Consider the following 18,238-nt stretch of genomic DNA (forward strand, 5'->3'; position numbering starts at 1 on the left):
TCATATTTTTAAGGGGACCTTAATAGGGGGTAGGGTACGTTACCGATAAATCCGAATTAAATTCGGTAGGAAGATTACATTTGTATAAAAGTAGTTTATTTCGAATTTCTCCGCTAAACACGTATTTTTAAGTCAGTAATGAGCGTTAAAATCAATTTTTGAAGGTGACCATATGTGGGGGTAGGGTCAATTATTGACCGATTGCCGTAAAATTTGCTAGAGAGATTTTGGCTTATATAAAACATAATTATGTCGAATATTTTTAAGTCGGTAATGAGTATTAATGTCATTTGGTAGAGAAATTTTGATGCATATAAAAATTTGTGGAAAAATTTAACTCGTTTGCTCTTTACGTTCTAACCCTATCGTGCTTTCAACAGACTGACGGACGGACAGATGAACAGACGGATGGACATGGTTAGATCGCCTTAGAATTTAATAAGGACCCAAAATATATACGACCAATGTGTTACAAACGGAATGACAAAATCATTATACCCCACTCATCTTGGGTATAAAAAGCACTAAATGCACTGTAATAAACTTAGAAAGCACCACTTTAGTGCCTTTTTGAAGAAAGGCACCATGAGCAAAATTTTCCGCGTTTGGCACACCAAAAAGCACCGCAAATAGTGCTAAAAGCACTAAGTTGGCAACACTGACCGTTATATCTAGGGAGAGAATCGATCTTACATGTGAGCAAACTAAAGACTTTTAAAAACAAAAACATTAAATATTATTATAATACTAATACTAATATTATTATACTTATATTTGACACCTTTTCATAATGAAGTCTTATATATAATATAAAAATATATAATATAATATATAAAACTTTCATTATTCTTGTAAATAATATTGGAGATTTAATCACAAGAATTATCAATTTCTAAAAACAAAAAAAAATTATATTAAGTTATATCATAATTCTTTAAATAGATTTTCGTTCTTATATAAAATGTTTACGTCAAAGTTCATTAATATATATCTATTTGAATCCAGTTAAAAAGATAGGATAGACAGATAGGAAGTGATCCTCATATATAGATTTCAATTTCTATAAAACTTGTATCAGTTATGATTTTTTAACATCATTTTCTGAAGGGAAACTAATATGTGGTTTAGGGTCTAATATTGATTGATCATCAAGAAATTACGTAAATAATTATTGTTTTTATACAACAAGTCAATACATAATTTTATTGCTATATGTGTATATATATTTAAGATCTAGTTACATATATAGGACTAGAACAACCCTGGGCTACACAAGTAAACTTGTTTTACCCGTTTTTCCCCTTTTTTACCCCAAATATACAAATATCCAATACTACTTTCTTATAAAATTTACTAGAAAGGTTTTAGGTTGTAAAAAATATGTATCTCCAAAATTCAAGTCATTTTCAGAAATTGTCCTGTCATATTTCACAACTGTACTGATATTTTAAAGACATTTAAGAACGTTAAATTTTTGTAAGGCTCAAATATGAACATTTTCGATCAAGGTGGATTTGCATGGGTTAAAGACTAAGTATTATAGAACTTAGTTTTGCATTGATCGGACTTTATTAGACCCATTATATTAATATCACCAGAATCCTTTCACAAAATTTTTTTAAGGATTGGTCCAAATTTAACACTATGTATTTCCCTTTAAAGATTTCTTCTGAAAATAAGTTTTTGAAAATTTTTGTATAAGGAAAAAATAAAGTCGTCAACTGAAATCAAAGTTGCGTTTTACTCAAACACAAATATAGTTTCTCTTATGTTAATGTTATTTTAAAGGCATAAAGCTTTTGTTTTCTAAGTCCTTTAAGAAACTTAAAATTTGCTTAGATTCAACTAAGTTACTAACTTAAATGAACCCGTATCTTAAGATTTTTTAGGTGTTTAAAAAGTTTCAAATATATTTCCCTAAATAACAACAAATGTTTGTTAAAAATACACTTTTAACAAAATTGGCTTTTTATTTGAAAGCTAACATATTTTTTCTTTAGAAACAAATTTTATTAAAAAAAATGTTGCAAAATATCACGAATTCTTTTTGTAATTGTAATTCTTTTTGTATTTTAATAAAAATTTCAAAAAATTTTGTGAAAATTAGTAACAATTTAAAGATGTTGAACATCCATAAAATCTACTAAAACTTAAAAAAAAAATTAAAAAATTTTACAAATCATTTCCCAAAAATAATAAAAAATGTTTTATAATGAACAAAAAGTGCTAAAATAAAAATATGATGTATAAATACAATTATAATAGATATAGTTCATAGTAAAAATGTGCAATTCAAGTTTAAAAATGAACTTCACATTAAAAATATTCAATAATTTTTAAAAGTAGTTTTTGCTAAACATAATAACTTTTATTATTATTTTAGAAAATGTAAATTTTTCATAAAAAGTTAACATTTTTTAATAGTTTAACTTAATAACAACAACAAAATGACCCCAAAACAAAAACAAAACACATTATGTTTTTTTTTAACAAAAAAAAAACAAAAAAATTAAAAAAATATAAAAATCTAGTACCATTTTGGTGAAATTTAAAAAATAGATATATTTTCTCTTTAACTCTCTGTAGCTGCTCTTTGGTTACAACTCTCGCTCTTGAGTGGTTTTTTATTAAACATATTTTTTTTGTTGCTGTTGAAGTTTAAAATAAATGAATGAAAAGAAAGACAGATGGACAGACAGACAAACGGTGGTATCGAGCACTATTAAGTTAGCCGTTTGTGTTGTTAATATTATTACTGTTGTTGTTGTTGCTGCTGTTACTATTGGTGTTGATGGTTCGGTTTACAACTGCTACAAGCAATAAACAATTGTTTGTAAATTCTTTTTAGTCTAAACGTACTCTGTGTTGTTTTAGTTTTATTTTTTATTGTTTTTGTTGTTGTTTTGTTTGGCTGCTGCTTGTAGTTGTTGTATATTGAGCTTAAAAATGTTACACTTGTGGTGGTAGTAATAGTTGGTAGTTGTTTACTTGATGTTGCTTTACTTGCTTGACTTTCTTCGTGTATTGTTTATTTTTTTTTATGTTGCTGCTCTGAGCGTGTATCTGTGTGTGTTTGTGTATTTTATGAACGTATCCAACAGTTAGCATAGTATGTATGTTTGGCATTCATAAGCATTGCCAATGCCAAGGTGATAGCACAGACAACGCGCATCATTGCAAGAAGCAACAACAGCAACTCGTTTTAACTAAGAGTTTGAAACAAAATCCAAACTAAACCAAAACGAAGCTTAGCGGCAGCAGCAGCAACAGCAACAACAAGCAGCATATTAATTTACAATAGTGGCAAAAATACAAAAAACATTTGTAACAATAGCGGCATCTTCAATTTACCTTGACTCTAGCACCACCACTTTTTTCTTTCAAACGCAGTTACAACGGCAACGTCAACGCCAACGACTTCAGTGTCATTTTACGAAGAAAGAAAATCTCTTGAACGAGCGAGCTATTGAGCAACGGAGCCGAGTTTTGATCGTTTTTGGCGAGCAAACAAACGAGCGTAATAAAAAGTCTTTCTTTTTTTCCCCCATTTATTGAAAACCCCAGTGTAAAAGTATATGATCTTATATAACTACATATTAGCTCGAAGAATACTTTAGTTATACGGTCACCTTCCTACGGTCAAGTTCGCTTTCCTTCCATTAATTGAAAAAAAAAAATAATAACTAACCAAAAAAAAAAAAAAAAACTGGAACTAAAAAATAATTTTAACTTAAAGGAGACCCTAAAACAATATTTATTAGAAAAATAAGATTGAGTGCAAAAATATTTGGATTATACAAACCAGGAATTCATTATCCTCCTATGCAAAGTGCAAAGATTCTTAATAAAAAGAATTAATTTTATTAAAAGAGTAAAAAACAAGTGCAAGAGAAGCAGTGTTTTTTCGAAATAAACAATTAAATAAAATTATTTCATAAAAAAGTGCAATAATTCTTAAGAATCTTGTTAAAACTTATCAATGGTGCTGAAAAGGATTTAATAACAACAATAAACTGGATTATTTTACAAAAAGTGGAAAAAATTTTTTAACAGAAATTACAAAAAAGTGAGTGTTTTAAAAAATTAAAAATATTTTATGAAGTTAATTGAAAAAAACCAAAAACTGTTTAAAAATATTTGGCTTAAAGCAACAGGAACTTAAAAGTAAAATTTATAAAATACATATGAAAATAACTAACAGGGCGTATGAGTGTTTTCTAATTCAAATATAATTTGATTATTTTTGAAAAATTAGTGTTTAATAGAAAATATTTAGAAAGATTAAAATATTAATTTAGAAAGATTAAATTTTTAATAAAAAAGTTTTTAAAAATATATTGACTCATCTCAACAAGGCTATCTTTGCTTTAGAAAAAAGTGAAAATGAATGAAATATTTTGAAATTATTTTTAAATAATTGCTAAAAAATTGTTTCATACAAAAGGTGTTCAAAACAAAAAATTTGAATTATATTATTGAGAAAAAATACTAAAATTGAAACTTTTATTGAAAAAAAGACGAAATGTGTACATGTTTATTGTAATTTTTTCGAATGTGCCAAAATGTTATAAAAACTAAAATATTTTTTAAATTATTTAAAAAGTCTTTCCCAAAAATTGTTTTAGGATTAAAAGAGTATTTCGCTTCTACATTTTGAAACTTGGTAAAGAAATATTACATGTTAGTGTTACAAAACATCAGAAAAAAACTTCCTGTTTTACTGATTTTTTATAATTTTTTTTTCAAACAAAAATTAATTCTTTAACCAAAAAAAAGTTTTGAATCTTAATTGAGCTTTTTATTTTTTAAAATAATTTTTCAAAAAAAAATTATATTTTAAAATGAAACTTTATAAAAAACTTTATGAAATTTCTTATATATCAGTCGTAACTGAAGCAAAAAATTAAACTAATGATGTAATTGGTACAGTTTTCCTACTTTTTACATAATTTAAAATATTTTTAAAAATATAAATGAAATTTTCTTAAGAATGTATGCTTTTCTTACGCTTTATATCAAATAATAAAGCAAATATAACATTTTGAAAATTTGTTATAAAATTTCTAAACAATTTTCTTAAAAACTCTTTTAACAATGTGTCAAATATTACAATTGAGAATATTCAAGAAAGTTTCTTTGTATGTAGTATTTTTTCTGATAAGTTTAAAATGTAAATTAAAAGAATTAAATCTTTTTCATACTGAGTTTTTTCTTGAGAATTGGAATATTGGAAATTTATTTTCGTCAATTTATTAGATACTTATTATGCAAGAATATTCCGGGAATTTGCTTTGGAGTATAATATTGCAAGAGAAACTTTTGTATTGAAATATAGTCAAGAATATTTTACGAATCTGTAACTTATTGTTTTATGTTATCTTTCTTTTATAAAGATTTTTCGACATAAAAATTTTAAACTAATTTTCCTATAATGTTGTTCAACAAAATCAAAAATATTCCGCAAATAGTCGATTTTTTGTTTTATTTCTGTGTGAAATATTCCAAAAAAATTAATTGAATAAAAGTTTACGCTTTATATTTAATGAATATATATTTAAGAATATTCCGGATTTGTTTTCTAAGTTTTTTTTTATAATAAATTGAATTTCACATATCTTTTAAATAAAATTGAGAAAGGGTTTTTATTTATTTATAATTTAAATATATTTTCTTAATCAAATTCGCGAATATATGGGAAATATTATTTGTATTATTCTTTCGTGAAATTAATTTAAGTGTTTTCAATATTCACAATTTCATTGTAAAAAAAACCAAAAAATTAATTAAAACATATCTTAAATATATAGTTTTTTTAATGTTTGTTTCCTAAGTCTTTTGCTTTTTTATAAATGAAAAATATGTATAAATACAACTGAAATTATAAAAGAATTTATAAAGCTGCAAGAATTTGTTGAAATTTCGATGATAAATTAATTGGAGTTTTGAATTAAAAACTCTTTTTATAATTATTTTGATAAAATCGGATATGTTTTTAGAATAAATAATATATATTTTATTTAAAAAAAGTCATTAAAAATACGAAATATATATATTTTTTTTTAAAAATTTTCTGTAAAACAAAAGACTTAAGACACAAGTGATACTTTAAATTTTTTCTAAAAAAATCATATTTTATAAAAAATTAGAAATTTGATACTCGTTTTTATAAATTTTATGTTAATATGTTAATAAATATCTTAACATTTGGTTGAAAATTTTACCAGAAAACAAAAGATTGAAAACAAAGATTTAAAAAAAAAATATTAAAATTAAATTTTCTGATAGAAAACTAAATATATGATAAAAATAAACATCTTTCTTAGTTAAAACTATTAAGAATGGTCTTAATAAACATTTCTCTAATTTCGTAGATGGTTTAAGAATTTATTTGACAAATCTTGTATATTTCTTCAAGATCGAATCTATAGATAAGAAGACATACCCCGTTTTATTGAAAAAATTTTTCACATTAATTTTAAATCAAATTTTTTACACAAAACAATATTTCAAATATTACTTCAACACTTTAAACACATAAATTTTAGTCTAACAATCAATTTCCCACAATATTTCAGCTGAAAACATAAAATAAAAAATTATAACACTTAATTCTATGATCACATGTTCCTGTCATTATATAACTTACAACAGCATTGGCTAATCCTCTAAGTTTATAATAATAATAAATAATATTTTAACAAACATTTAAACACACTTTATAGAAACACGACAACGAACAATATCTATTGTTTAACAGTTAAATGCAATTTTCTTTAAAACATGTAACAACACTTAGATCAAACAACTACTTAAATACATATATACATATATGACAGTCTTGTATAACATTAGCAGGCTGAATAAAATCTCAAACGACAAATTGCATATAAAAAAAGTTTCATTTTTTTCTTTAATTCTTTTGGTTTTATTACCATTTGTAAAACAACATAAATCTTATCACTTCAATAACTTTTCAAATGAGCAATGAATAAGGAAAGAAAGAAAGAACAAGATACAAATTTAATGGTACTAAAATACATTTAACTGGCCAAGACTTTTACTCTTAAAGTTAACAAAACAACAACAGCAACAAGAACTCCCTGCAATAGCAGGAATATAAATCTATACAAAAAAACTTTTTCTTTATAACTAACAACAACTAACGAATGTGTCTAAGTCTACAACTGTTTGTTTTTGTTGTTATTATTGCTGTTTGCTGTTGTTGTTAAAGTAAACACTATAAATAACAGCATCTGTTGCTGTTCTAAAGTTATAACTGCTATAATAGCAACAGCAGTAACAGCAACAGCAACAGCTACAGCAATTTGCTTTAGCAACAACATCTTCGATGAACGTTGTTGTCCTAAGACATCTCGTCTCGTCTACTGAAAAACAAATCAAATTATATGGCAAGCATACAATCACGTGCCACAAGCACTTCCTGTAAAATGTCTTTTAAGTTTTTCATTCTTTCTACACAGTTTTCTTTTAATAAAAAACTCTTATTTATTTTGAAAAAGTGTGTGTATTTGTTTGGTTTTTTTGTCTTTATACAAAAAGGTTTTTTTTTTTGTTTATTGCATATTGCAGCAAATTATATAAAATTTTGTTGTTGTTGTACAAAGTTAGTGATACCTTTTTCTACCACTGTTCATAGCTTCTGTGACAAGTGGGTAATAATGTTTGGCCCGTGATTGCTGCTGCTACACATGAGCTGCTGCGCATCTTCAAGCTCCTGCTAAGAATATGTTGTGTCATTTTTTAATGCAGAAAATTTAACATGTGTCATGTTTTAACTTGTTCTATGCATTTTTTGTTTTTTTTTTTATATTCAAGAATCATCATAAAATATTGTTAAATTACAAAAAATTTACATGTTTCTGCTGTTGTTATGAACGAAAAAAAAATATGTAATAATTTGTTGCAGACAGACAGTTTTTTATACTGAAAGTTAGAAAAATAGTAAAACAATTAACAATTAGTAAAACAATTAAAAATAGTAAAACAATTAAGCAATTAAAATTTTATTTATAGTAGACAGTTTCAAAAAGAAACCTCATTTCTTTATGTAACTTTTAAACATTAAACTATAATTTAAATTTTATTTTAACTGCCAGTAGTTGATTTCATTTAAAGCAAGTGAAATTTTTTCGTTGTGTTTTTAACTGGTTTTTTGTCTTATGAACCTAGCTAAAGAAAAGTAAAACTATTTTTTTTTATTTAGTTGTACTAGTATTTGCTTTTGTTTTCACTTTAGCATAAAGTTAAAGTTCACTATTAAATCATGGTGTTATTTTGGTGTGAATATTTAACAGAACCTGGCCCCAAGGTTTTATTGAGTAAATTGAAGTTTATGAAATACTTAGTTTAACAAGTGGAGGGAAATATTTGCATATAAGTTGTAGTAAAATGAAAGGAAGTATTAAGAATATTAAAATAATTTCTAGAATTCTATTATTGTAGCAAAAGGCCTGCTACTGATGCAACTCGTTGTAAAATTATATTTATATTGCAATATATGTTTGCAAGGTTTTTTTGTAAAGATAATTAGTTATAATAACATTTTAGTTTAATAAATTCTAAAACAACCAATTTAAAATAACAACTTTTAAACAGGAAATATTATAACATAATTAACTCAATATTTTAGAACAAAAAAACAAAAGACTTAAAACACAAACCTAACAAAAAAGCATTTAAAAACCTTTATTAAACCTAGAATTTTTTCAACATAATAAGATTTTAATAAATAACTAACAAATTTGTTAAAAAGACAATCTTATGTCACCATATTTCCTAGACTACAACACTTAAACTCCTCTAGCTAAAGACATAAAATAAGAAAAAAAACCCATCTACTTAACAGAATTTAATGCCTCAAGTAACAGGAAAAAGAAAACCAACTAAACAAACAAATGCACAACAATAACAACAGAACAAAAACTTGAGGTTGGGTTCATCTTCCAAATGCTTTAGCAACTTGCAATTTTTTTTTTACTTTATACTTTCATTGTTTTTGTTTTAATAATAACCGGTAATTATGGTTCACTTTTTTTATAAATTTATATTATTAATCAATGCTTATTAAACATTACTATAGACTACATTAGGTATAAGTCTAATAAGTAACAATAATAAGAATAATAAATAATTGTGGTTGTGTTTTTGGCAATAATTATTATAGTTATTAGTTGAAATTACTGCATGAAGTTGGAAAACATAGAAAACCTCAATAAAAATGACATAATTTGTTTGACTTAAGAAGTAATAAGAGAAATAATTATTGTATTAAAGCAAATTTTCTTAAAGAAAGTTCCGTTTTATAAAAATAATCACAGGGGAAGTAAGTGGTTAGTGAAGATGTTAAAGAAAGAAACTGATCGTGTCTAGAGTTAGTTTTAGATATTTTTTTTAAAAAACAATAAATGATCACTTATTTTTATAAATTCTTCTTCTTAAAACTTTTTTACAGACAAACTGAGATTTGTTGTTGAGATTTTTCAAAAATCTTTTGTATGTATTATTAGTACAAAAAATTTTATATAAATTAGTCGTCTTGAAAATAAAATTTTAATTTGGACTTATTTAGTATCGCTGGAGATCACTTTTGTGGCTTTTCTATGCTTGTGTCTTAAGTCTTTTGTTTTTTAAGATTTTAATCAAATTTCCATAAAAATTATTAAGAACTTAACATTTTACATGATAAAAAGAGCTTAAAGACAAAAGCCTTAATTTCTTAAATAAAAAATCTTAAAAAACTACGTTCTTAAAAAAACTTTTAATAAAATGTCATAAAAGCTTTTTTAGAGTAAAATTAAAAAAAAACAATTATTGAACGAGCTTTTCTAAAAAACTTTTTATGAAATACTATTTCTTAAAACAAAAGTTTTTCTCTAAAATAAAAAAAACATTGAAATTTGAAAAAAAGTTTCTTGAAAAACAAAAGACTTAGAATACAAACTTTTGTGTTTTTTGGAAGCATGGCTTGTTGCTAAAAGGTCTTATTCATAAATTTCTGTCAAAGTTTAATAAATCATATTTTCACAGAATTAGTTCTATAAAGCCTTGATAATTGTTTATAAATAATACAAAAAATAGACTTGTAAATCTCCTTAATTTAAGTAATTAAAAAAAAAAACTTTTTTAAAATTAAAAAAAAAAAATGGAAAATTACCTTTTATTGATTAAAAATTAGAAATTTTCATTTTATTGAAAACATGTTTTTTGTAACTCTTGTGCTTTGAATTTTCAGTTTTTTTTGAATAAAGCAGATTTTGGCTTGAAATACAATTGACTATATACTAAAACTACACTTTAAAACAAAAGACTAAAGACACAAGCGTTAACAAAAAATAAATTAAATTTTGTGCCTTTGCATAAACACTTATCACAGGTTTATAGAACAAATTTTTATGAAAATTTGATTAATAAACCTTTTGATAAAAGTTTATGAATAAGACTTTTTGTCTTCAAACTATTTAAAATAATCGTATAAAAAATGTTTCAATATAAAAAGGTAGTGCTCTTTTTTTAACTAAAGTTACTCACTTTTCCAACCAAGTTTGAAATTTAAAACAAAAATTCTTTGTGTTCTTAAATGTTTAAAAGATTTTTGAAGATTAACTTAATTTTTTTTATAAATTTTATTATCTTTAAATTATTTCGTCTACACTTTCAGTTAGCTATACTCTGTTGCTAAAAGCTATTGTTGCTAGCTTATTTAAGCCCTAATATAAAAATACCAAATTAAGTAAAAACCAAAAAAAAAAGTACAATAGTAGTGCACCTTCATTTCAAACCTTTTTTTTGTTACAATAAAATGCTGGCGCTTACCATAATTACATTGTTCTGTCAAACAACTTAAAAAACAACAAATAATAAAAGAAAAAAAAAAATTCATCAGCTTTAAAGACAATAAAAAAAGAAGAAAAATCAACAACAGCAACAAAAACCTACACCGACAACAATTAACTTAAATGCTAATCTTTCTTCTATTATTCTTGTTGTTATTGTTGTAAAGACTCATCTAATCTTCTAAAGTTGTTTTTGTTTTTTTTTCATTCAGTTTAAACCTCATCAGTTGTAGTTTAAAACTAGGAAACTTCAATGAAAAAAAGTCATCATCATCAGCAGCAACAACAACAGCCGCATAGACAAACATCTTTGGGATTGTAATACAATTTTACAAAGATAAAACAAATATTTAAAGAAAAAGTAGCGGTGTTTTTGTTTAGATATTCTAAATGAATGAATAAAAAAAAAATGAGAATTAGGTCAGTTGGCTAATGTTTGTAGAAAAATTACAACTACAACAACAGCAAAAATACAGAATTTTTCTTTCCTACACAAATTGTATTTTTTTTTTTCTTAGATGGTTTGTGTTTTTCATAATTGTTCTTAAACTTAAATACACCATTTGTGCAGGTTTTTCTTTTTCTTTTTTTTAGTCAATGGTCTAATGAGTGTTTAAAAGTAATTTGGTGAAATATTTGGAAAATGTTAGAAATTTAGAAAATAATAAAGCTTAAAGAGAAATTCGATTTAAAGAAAAGTATTGTTAATTAAATTTTGAAAATAATTTAGGTGATTTGAGTTAATAGAATTTAAAGACATCATCGCTTAAAAGTTTTTTAAGACCAAATCCATTACTAAACTAGATTATAGTTTGTTTTTAAAGGGTGTATACTATGGGTTTTTCAGATAACTGTTATCACTAGTTTTCCTCAGTTTTTTTTTTAGTTCTGTTATACCAGAAGCAATATTTGTCATCAAACCTTGGATAGATCTGCAATGGAACGACAATTCTGAAGTTTTGTTTAAAAACACTGTTTGTCTCAAAGTTAAGATGTTCTCTGTAGAGTATTATTCTCCTTATATGTTTTTTAGACCTACAGAAGTGAATTTTTAGTTAACAGAACAATCATTCTTCCTTTTGATCTTCAACAATAACTTAAAACATTTACCACGAATTTAAAAAAAAAAATCTATAAATCTAATCTTGATGCGGGAGTTGAAAATAAACCAATCTTAACTTTCAAGCTTTAATTTCTCAAAAAAGGAAATAGTTTATCTTATAAAATCTAACCCAAAAACCATAATATGTAGCAACAATTATAATACAAAAATGCTTAACTCCATTATACATTTAATCTCTATTTTATTTTAACAAATAATAGTAGAAAAAACCCTCTGTAATTATGGTCATAAAATTATGATACAAATACGCTTAAAGTAAAAAAAAGCAGAATCAAAAATATAGGTTAAAAGATCAAAAACGCACAAAAAAACTGATTTGAAAAAAAAAATTGTTAAAATAACAATAAAACAAAACAAACTATACAAAAACAAAATTTAGTGGGCAGTAGATGGATAATGTTTATTAAATGTGTAAACAAAAATTTATAAATAAATAAAACAACAGTTAAGTTAAACTCTTTAAAGAAAACAGTAACAAATTATGATACACAAAAGTTAAACACACAAACAATTATATGGTCATAAAATTTCAAATAAAAAAATATGATAATGATGATAATAATACTAAATCAACAACATCATGATGTTGTTTTAAATCAAGATAAACATCATCACGTTAAATAGTTTAAGAGTAAGAGTTCTGGTGTGTGTGTCTGTTTGTATGTTTTACTTTAAAAAAAAGTTTTACTTTTTTTTTTTTTGCTCAAAATATTCACAGTTGGTCTTTTATGTTTTAACATTTTGTTATTATTTTCTTTTTGGTAATTTTAAAAATATTTTTTTCTTAAAATTTTATTTGTTAACATAAGATTTTTGCTGCTATATGTTTTATGACCATATCGAACATCAATTTGCCATAAAAATAATATTAAGTTGTAATAGTATATTTGGCTACTGCTTGAAACTATAGAGTTTGTTATAGAGTGAAATTGATGCTGTTGAAAAAAAAACTCTAGAGTTAATCTTTATTATCTTTTTAAAATCTTTAAAGCTACTGTTAAACCTAATTAAGCAAAATGTTACGCTGAAGCTGTAGCAAAAGAAAAAGCTTAGACTAAAAAAAAATTTGTCTAGATTTGTTTTTAAATGTTGTCAATTAGTTTGAATTTTGTTTTAAACTATCACTTCAACATAGAAATCTTAGTTATTAATCTAATTTTATGAATTTGAACTTAAAGAATAAGAAAAGTTTTAAGCAATTTATCAGTTATAATGGTTTTTATAATAAATATATTTTTTTCTTTTTAGGTAAGTTTACCAATAAATTGTTGTTAAAATTATACCGATACACAAGTGAGTAAGTAAAAGATTTTTTTCTGAAAATGATTTCAAGCAGATGTATTTAAGACAATATATTTTCTGTAAAAGGTTTTCAAAAGCATTAAATATAATACTTTTTCTCTAATAACTTTCTCTAAGACTTTATTTTAAGGCAGACGATCTTTTGAAAAGCTTTTAAGAGAAATTTTCATATGGCAAAGTTTTTATGCAAAAGCTTTTTTTTACTTTTCTTTTAAGGAAAATACTATTCAATAGTAAACTTTTTCTCAAAAAATGGTACTAAAGCAAAAGTTTTTATGTAAAAGATCTTTGAAAAGATTTTAAAAGAAAAGTTCTCTAGAAAAGTTTTAATGCAAAACCATTTCATGAATGTTTTTTTGAAAAAAAACTTTTGTAAGATATCTTTTTAAAAAATATATATTTCGAAAAATTCTAAAAGAAATTCTCTTTTAGAACAATTATAATAAAAAAGCTCTTTTGGATATACCTGTAAAAGCTATTCAATTTTCTTTTTTTTAAGATGCTTATAAGTTTTTCTGCAAAGATTTTGGTAGATATTCTTTAAAAGCAAAATAAACTTTTAAGACTAATGCATAAGCTCTTCTTGAAAGTTTTTCTATAAATATTTTTTTCTTGACAAACTTTTCTTTTAAAAAACTTTTAATGCAAATGCTCGTTCAGAAAGCTTTACAACTTTTAATACAAACTCCTTTCTAAAAAAAAAGCTTTTTCATATAGTTTTTAAAGTGATAATTCTGTCACAAAAATTTACTTAAACTGGTTTTGAATATTTTGAAAGCAAAGTGTCTCCTTTGAAGTATTTCTTTAAAGCCTTTGTTTATGCAAAAACTCTTCTTTACCTTAAATGGTTTTTAAAGCTCTCCTTTAAAGTTTTTTCTTAAACTTTCTTTTAATAAAAAAGATCTTTCGAAACGCTTTTAAGACAAATGTTCTTCTAAAAAAGTTTTAATCAAAAGCTCCTTTGTAAAACTCTTAAGACTTTAGTACAAGGCACTTCTAGAATGCTCTAATAGAAAGCTTTTAAATCAAAAATTGTCCTACAATGATTTACCTAAAATGTTTTTTAAAAGGTTTTAATGCAAAAGCTTTTTTGAAAGTTTTTCAGTAAAGACTTTAACTACAATATTCTTTTAAGGCAAAAGATCTGTCGAAAAGAATGATCTTATAGAAAAATTCCGTAAACCTTTAAAGCATATAATATAAAGGCTTTTCTTAAAAGCGTTTTGGTGAAATTAAGTAAGTTTTTATGAGAAATGTTCTGTTATTTACTTAAGAAGACCATTCAAACTCTTTAACTCTGTGAAAACCTGACATAATGTGTATAATTATAACCAAAAAAAAATACTATATTTCTTTGAAAATTTTACCAATCTCCTGCTTCTTCAATAAAAGATGCAAAACTAATTTTCTTAATTAGATTTTTAATTACGCAAAATAAGAAATTTATTTATTTTGACTCTAAACCAGCATTTCAAAACATAAATTTCTAAATAATTAAATTTATTGAAGACACATTCCAAACAAAAGACATAAAAAACAAACATTTAAAAACAATTACTTGATTAAATGATGGTTTTAAAAAGAGTGTATGGAAATAAAACTATTAGTTTCACACTTTTTATTAATAGGAAATATAAAAATAAAATTACAAATGACTTAAAGCAACAGCTTTCTTCAAGTTATTTAATAAACAATAAAAACGTATTAAAATAAAAACTACAATAAACATATTGTTTAATCAGATGTATAACACTAACTCTGCAGCTTGTTAGCAATGATTATTTAAAACAAACAAAAGACTCAAGACACAAACTTTTATATAATATTTTGATATTGTGTATTAAAATTTTTCCCAAAAAAAGAAGAAACATTTTATAAATTGAAAAGCAAAACTTTCTCAAACGTTTTTCTAACGACATGTAAATTATCAATCAAATTGAAAACATTTACAATAAAAGCGAAAAAAATGCATATAAAGACATTCCAATAAAAAATCGAAAGAAGCCTAACTAACACCTGGTGTTTTGGTAATTTAACATTATAACAAAGATAACCAACCATGTCTGCAAAAAAAAAACAAAAACAAAACCAAACATCTTTTACCAACTAAATGATAAATTTAATGATGATGATCACACTTTGGTTGTGAACATACAGCTGTTACGGGGGGTAGCCTGTTTTTTTTTCTTGTATATGGATAAGACCACCTTTTATGTTTATTAAATAAATTAATACATTTTAAATAAAGTTTTTTTTTTTAATTTTATTTATTTTATAAAAACAAGTTAAAGAGGAAAACACAAATGACCTCAAATTAGTTTTTCTTTTTATAAAAATAAAATAAAAAATATTAAATAAATTAAAAGAATTTATAGACATTTTAATACACCTCCACAGCATACATATACATACATTACACCATTTACAATTGAAACTTGAAATTTTTAAAACAAATTTTTTTGTTCTATTATAATTCAAAAAATTATAATTTAAGATTTGCCATATTTCAAAATTTCAATTGAAAATTTTTGTTTTGTCATACTGCTTTCTACTCAAAAAGCTTTTTGAACATGTTATTTGACGAAGAAGCTTTTCGGAGTAATTTTCAATGTGAAAAAGCTTTTATAAAAATGGTTTTAACAATGTTTCATTCAATACAAAAAGCTTTTTTACAAAATTTAAAGGACAGGACTAAAAGGATTATGTTTTAAAATTTGCATTGTTTTCGAAATTCAGTTTAAACATTTTTTGTCATTAATCTTTCAAAACAAAAAGCTTTTTTAAGAAAAAATATAATTGGAAGTTATTTTGCCAAAAAGCTTTTAATTAAACAATTTTTCTTTCAATACAAAAAGCTTTTTACGAAGAGAAGCTTTTAAAAGAAGACCAGCCTAAGAGGATAAATGTTTATCTTCAATACATCAAGAGCTTTTTAACAATTATCAAAAAACTTTTTATTGAAATCAGTTTTCGTCTAAAAGGGTACAAAACTTTTGTTACGCAATGTTCTTTCACAAAACTTCTACAATAATAATTTAAATTTCCGTCTATATTTGTTTAATACGATTTTATATACAAGGAGCTTTTTTAATAAAAGCCTTTATTTAAAAAGTACATATATTTAAAGCTAAAAAGCTATTTTCTGCGTTTTGCAAAACCTTATAAAGAATTACTGAATTCTTTTTGAGTATTGAAAAAAAGATTTTCAGAAAACAAGTAATTAAGGCTTTTTTGTAAGAAAATATTGAGAAAACTTTTACAGCTTAAAGCTAAAAAAATTATAAAATTAAGCTTTAAAGTTAAAATTAAAACCAATAAATTATTTAATTAAGCTTTTTACATAAAAATCAATAGCTTTTGAACAGAAAATACCTTTTAGGAACTTTAATTATACATATAATCAAAACTCTGATGAAACTTTTGAAAACTTGTTGGAAATGCTATGATAAACTTTATAAATTGTCTGCACAACATTAAAACAAAGTGTCTGTGTAGCCAAATCCATGATTTCTACTATTTTCTAATGTTTTAAACTTACAGCATTGGCCGTGGTATGTGTAGTTTAGTAAAATACATTAACAATCAAATATCTCAATGTATGCAACATTTCAAACAACTTTTTGTTGTTCATATTGTTGTAGCAGTTTTTCAACTTTGTCTTGAACATGCATGGCCATGCAACAGAAGGATGTCGTAGTGTAAGCTTTGGATAAAACTATTTCTTTTACATTTTTTGGCAAAATAAATAAGCTACAAGCTGGTATATGAGAAAAATATTTAACATTTCTTGTAAAGGTTTTTTTCTTATGTTGTTGTTTGCTTGCTAACCCAAACTTTCTTTCTAAATTGTGGAAATTAAAAGGAATTTTATTTATTCAAAATTGTTTATAACATAAAGACTGCACTTGAAAATTAATTTAAATAAAATTTTGCATATTTTATTCAACTATTTTTTCTTCTTTAGTTTTTTTTTTCACTTGCTTAGCAATTTTTTGCTTCAGTAAATATCTAAGCAGCAAGAAAAAAATATCAAGAAAATTTTTCTTTGTCTATTAAATTTTTTTTCCAAAGCAGTGACATTTAAAATTTCAGTTACCATACAAATAAAAATAATAAGAAAAAAACCTTATGCTAATATAAGTTGATTTTTTTTTTCTTTTTTAAAGATTTAATAATAGATAAAATATCGTAATATATTGTTGGTTGGCAAATAGATTTTCCTGGCAGCTTTTTTTTCTTGGTTTGCTAATAAAAATTTCTCCTGTGAAAGCTTTGAACATCCTCTTTTTATATAGTTTGTTATGTTTTTTTTTGCCTTCTTTTGCTAAGATCATCTTTAGAAGGCTGCTGTTTGGTTTTAAACAAACTAAAATAAAACACATAAACAAACCACAATTTATTTAACATTTTTTTTCTTATATTTGCTGCTGGTTTGACTTTGGTCACTGCGGTCAAATGAAAGAGAAATGTTATTTCAAAGTCTTTCCTCATTGTTGTTCATGTTTATGTCCAATGTCTTTTTTTCAGTAGTTTTTGTTCATATTGCAACCTTATACTTATTGCATGTGACATATCATGTTCTTTATGACTGCAACTTAAACGAGCTGCTAACAAAAATGAAGAAAAAAATAATACTTATAAGAAATCTCTTTCATTTTCATTTTTGTTGCATGTTTTTCATTTTGTATTCGGTTTGTATGTTTAGTGTGTCATTTGAAACCCAAGTAAAATTTATTATTTTAAATTATGATTGACCTGAAAGTCAAAAATTCTCAAGAAAGTGAAATTAATTCAAAAGTCTTGGTGTAGACTTGCATTTGTAAGGAAAGCAAAAGCTAAAGGCATTATATATATATTATACATTTTGTTAATGTTAGTTAAAAGCTTTTTATTTAAAAGGAAAGCTTTCTGTTAAAAAAAATTATTTTCGACAAAGTTTATAATTTAACAAAAGCTTTTT

At 24.2% G+C, this 18,238-nt stretch overlaps 1 protein-coding gene across 2 annotated transcripts in view; it reads left to right on the forward strand.

The window, feature by feature from the left end:
• Nucleotides 1–3,162: 3,162 nt before the first annotated feature.
• The window catches only part of LOC111675713, a 56,788-nt gene continuing 41,712 nt past the window's right edge, over nucleotides 3,163–18,238 (forward strand). For both annotated transcript variants that reach the window (XM_046948536.1, XM_046948537.1), the window contains exon 1: nucleotides 3,163–4,066. The gene's annotated coding sequence lies outside the window, so the exon portion shown is untranslated. The remainder of the gene's footprint in view (nucleotides 4,067–18,238) is intronic.

This window comes from Lucilia cuprina, chromosome 4 (genome assembly GCF_022045245.1).
Source record: "Lucilia cuprina isolate Lc7/37 chromosome 4, ASM2204524v1, whole genome shotgun sequence".
Classification (NCBI taxonomy): Eukaryota; Metazoa; Arthropoda; class Insecta; order Diptera; family Calliphoridae; genus Lucilia; species Lucilia cuprina.